Genomic DNA, 4,589 nt, shown 5'->3' with positions numbered 1-4,589 from the left:
ATTCGTACAGTATTATCTTCAGTTTATGGTTTTCTTGCTGAAATCTTTTTAAGCTACTTGTCCATTTAGTGAGAGTTAATTTAAACCAATATTATCAGCTATAATTGCCACTTAGGATGGCAGAGCTATAACTACAGTACGTCTCTACATGCTGAGTTAACAAGTGAGGACACTGTGGATGACCCAGAGATTTGGGAACTTTCCATTCTTTGTTTGAATGCTCACTTACCCCAGGAAACTGTGGTCAGGAGCGAATGAGGCCACATGTGCCAGTCCATATATTAAATACTATTAAAGCTTAACTTATTTCTTATTTTTATTAAAAATACTTATAGGGTTGTATACTTTCTTTCTATACCTACCTGAATGGATTATCCATACTGGCCTACCTGACTCTTGCTTTTAGGGCCTTTGCACCTGCTGTTCTTTGCCTGGAACGTTGTCCCGACACCCTTCAATAGTTAGCTACTACTTATCCTTCAAGTTTCATCTGCAATATTACTTCCTCCTGGAGACATTCCAAGGTCTTCCCTGTCTTCTCAAAATAGGCCAGGTCTCTCTGTTGTAAGCTGTCATAGGATCCTATTGAATTCCTTCCAGAGCCCTTCATAGCACATAGTTACAGAATTTCCTGTGTGACAAAGAATGACCTTTCTGCTCTTTAGAAACTGTAATCCCCATGAAAGTAGGGGTCACATCCATTTTCTATTGTATGCCCAGTCCTTAGCATAGTGCTTCACAAATATTCAGCAATCAATGAATATTTATAGAATACATGAATGATAGATTATCACTTACTCTGGGACCCATCCATATACAAGACATATACTTTCACTCTTCTTGTTTTATTAATTGTCTACTTTACCCCTCTTATTAATGGGAAAACTATAATATAAGAGGGCTATATGTTGGTGAAAATGTGGAGGAAAGGGAACTTTTTCACACTGTTGTGGAAATATAAATTGGTACAGCCATATGGAAAACAGTATGGAGATTATTTAAAAAACTATGATTAAAATTACGACATGATCCAGCAGTCTCACTTCTGGGTATATATCTGAAGAAAATAAAATCGGGATCCCAAAGAGATATCTGCACTCCCATGTTCGTTGCAGCATTATTCACAATAGCCAAGATATGGAAACAACCTAAGTGTCTGTCTATGAATGAATAGGTTAAGAAAATGTGATATAGGGCCATCGCTGAAGCGCCAGTGACCAAAATGAAGTTCAACCCCTTTGTGACTTCTTACCGGAGCAAGAACCGTAAAAGACATTTCAGTGCATCTTCCCACATTTGCACGAAGATTATGTCTTCTCCTCTTTCCAAAGAGTTGAGACAGAAGTACAATGTTCGATCCATGCCTATCCCAAAGGATGATTAAGTTCAGGTTGTCCAAGGACACTACAGAGGGCAGCAAATTGGCAAAGAAGTCCAGATTTACAGGAAGAAATACATCATCTACATTGAACGAGGACAGTGGGAGAAGGCTAATGGCACGACAGTTCATGTGGGCATTCACCCCAGCAAGATGCTTATCACTAGACTAAAGCTGGACAAAGTGCAAAAAGATCTTTGAAGGGAAAGCCAAATCTAGCCAAGTAGGAAAGGAAAAGGGCAAATGTAAGGAAGAAACAATTGAGAAGATACAGGAATAAAGTAATCTTATACACAACTTTCATTAAAAACTGTTAAAATGAAAAAAAAAAAAAGAAAATGTGATTATTCAGCTATAAAGAAGAAGGCCATCCTGCCATTTGTGACAACATAGATGAACCTGGAGGATATTATGATAAATGCCATAAACCAGACAGAGACACATACTGTATGTTATCACTTAAATGTGGAATTTAAAAATATATATATTCAAACTCATAGAAACGGAAAGTAGAATGGTAGTTGCCAGGGGATGGAGGATGTGGGAAATGGACAGATGTTGGTTAAAGGGTGCAAACTTCCAGTTATAAGATGAATAAATTCTGAGAATCTATTGTACAGCATGGTGATTATAATTAAATATTGTGTTGTGTACTTGAACTTTGCTAGAGTGTAGACCATAAGCATTCTCACCAGAAAAAACAAAAGGTAATTTTGTGAAGTGATGGATGTGCTAACTAACTTGATTATGGTATTTCACAATGTACACATATATCAAATCATCATATTATACACTTTAAATATATACAATTTTATTTGTCAATTATACCTCAATAAAACTGGATTTTAAAAAAGACAGTTATGTGGCATGCCCCAGGTCACACCATGAGTTGATAACAGGAGGAGGAAAACTTGAGGCTGTTGATCCCCAGGGCCGGTGCTTTTTCTGTGCACCCTAGAAGACAGGAGAGAAAAGTCAGCATTGGAAACTGCCTTCTTATTCAGTTCATCAGACTCCCTAAGACCAAAAGTTGTCTTGGAATATAAAATAAATTTGCGGGAATAAAGATTTTAAAACAATAAGACAAAGAGCCTAGCAGAAAAGCTTTATAAAGACCACAGGTTGACAATTCATAAAAGAAATATAAATTACCAATTAACGTGAAATTATATATAATCTAAGGGTCTAAGTAAAAATTATGCTCTTTTCCCCCATAGGAGTGCTAAAGAATTTTTTTTTTAATTGGTCATACCTCCTGTTGACAAGAATGTGAAAAAAATGGGTCTTTTCATAAATTCTTTGTGAGACCATAAATTGGTACAATGTTTTTTATTCCATTTAGCAGTATTTATTGACGTTTTGAATGTCCGTGCCCTGTGACTCAGTACTCTTAGGAACTAAACATACAAATGCTTGAATGAGTGAGCAAAAATATATTACAAGATGTTCATTGTAGGGAAACTTTGGATACAACCTAAATACCCACAAATAGGAAGGTCATTAAATAAATCATCGTTCCATCAAACTATGGAAAATGATGCAGTCATTTAAAGAATGCTGTAGATCAACATGTACTGATGTGGAAAGCGAAATTTTATTGCTAACTTTTAAAAAATGCATCATACGATTCCATTTGTGTTTTATTTAATTTTAAGTAAACACTAAACTTTTAATAATGATTACCTCTAAAGAGGGAAATAATATGGGAGGATAAATAGCAGGGACTTGTACTTTTTACTGTAGTATATGCGTCAGGATTGTTTCCATGGTCACAAGCATGTGTTTCTCCCATAATTTCTTTTCCTGCCAAATCACTTGCTGCTGTTGTTTCAAGTCTCCAATGCAGATAGGGAAGAGCTTTGTCACCCCCTGCTCCTGGTACTCATGTAAAACCTGGATGGACTATGATAGCCCTGCCCAGGCTGGGGGCAGCTGGGAGACAGTGGCTAAGTTTCTGTACCTTCCCATCAAACACACCCAGACAGCCAGGTGGAAAGATGGCAGAGGATGTTTGCCGTACAACCCAAAGCTCATGAGGCATAACATGCGTTGCTTCCTCAGCTGGGCCTGGCCAGAGCAAATGCATATGCAACACAAGACACAGGCAAAGTGGGCCTCACTGCTCCATTCAGAAGACAAGGGCACTTTTCCCAGGAAGTTGTGGAGAAGTCTGTGGAGCTCCCAATGCAATTTTCCGATGTCCCTTTCCACGCAGAGGGGAGGGCAGGTCACATCAGGGAGAACACATAATAGAGGTTTCTGAAGGAGCAGTGGAGGGTGTTGACCATTATTCAATAAATGTGCTAGAGCCCTTCATGTGCCAAAATTAGTACAATAATTTAAGGACCTTATTTCCTGAAAGCTTTGGCCCTTCCTCTCCTCTTCTTCCAGCAAACCACACCTCCTCTTCAATATCCATCTGTAATTCCACTCTCTCTAAAACTTGGTGATCACCTCCTCCTCAGCCCCTCTAACATAACCTCACCTAACATCACCTCACCTCCTCTAAACCTGGAGCTGTGTGTGTTCACTCAGTTAAACTGACAAGGAACGGTCTGATAACATCTCCTCTCTTGCTTTTGTCAGTTGTTTAAATCTTTGTTTGTTATTTGACTTTATGTTTGTCTTATTTTCCAGACTGGGTAGAGATCCAGTGTTAAACTGCTTCCTACAATTTTGCCATAACAGACACCCAATAAATACCTGAAAATTTGAAAAACTACAAACAAGAAAGCCAAGAAGGCCAGGAATTCTATTTTTTTCTTTGTTTGTTTTTTTCAGTTTGGTGATTTATGTATATATATTTCTTGTTCCCCTTCCAGAGTATATGAGTACTATTCATCAAAAGGAATTCAACATTTTAAATGAATAACAAAATTCATAAATGTTTAATATTCATTTATCAGCCCAAGGAGAGTGAAAAACTATATAGTAGCCAACAGTGCAAGTTAACTAACAAAAACGAAAAATTGGCTTCAACTAGAGAATGATGTTCATATTTCATATTCAATAAAATACCAAGAACAAATGAGGTGAAAACTTAGGAAGATAACTAGTCTTGTCAAATAGAAATAGGTGTAGTGTGTGTGTGTGTTTTAAATTAAAAAGTGAAGTTCAAGGCTCCTTTGCTTAATGAAGCCAGTTCTTTCATCTTTTAAAATGACAGTTAAAGTCAAAACTGGAATTTGGGGGGAAAAGGAGATTTAGGACC

General features: G+C 37.3%; 1 pseudogene across 1 annotated transcript; it reads left to right on the top strand.

Annotated features, from left to right (window-relative positions):
* Positions 1-1,201: 1,201 nt before the first annotated feature.
* Positions 1,202-1,658, top strand: LOC308505970 (large ribosomal subunit protein uL24-like; annotated as a pseudogene). Its single transcript has one exon. The product of its transcript is annotated as a large ribosomal subunit protein uL24-like (transcript).
* Positions 1,659-4,589: the final 2,931 nt, after the last annotated feature.

The sequence above is a fragment of the Rhinolophus hipposideros genome, assembly GCF_964194185.1.
Source record: "Rhinolophus hipposideros genome assembly, chromosome: 12".
Taxonomy (NCBI): domain Eukaryota; kingdom Metazoa; phylum Chordata; class Mammalia; order Chiroptera; family Rhinolophidae; genus Rhinolophus; species Rhinolophus hipposideros.
This window is presented reverse-complemented; position numbering and strand designations above follow the sequence as displayed.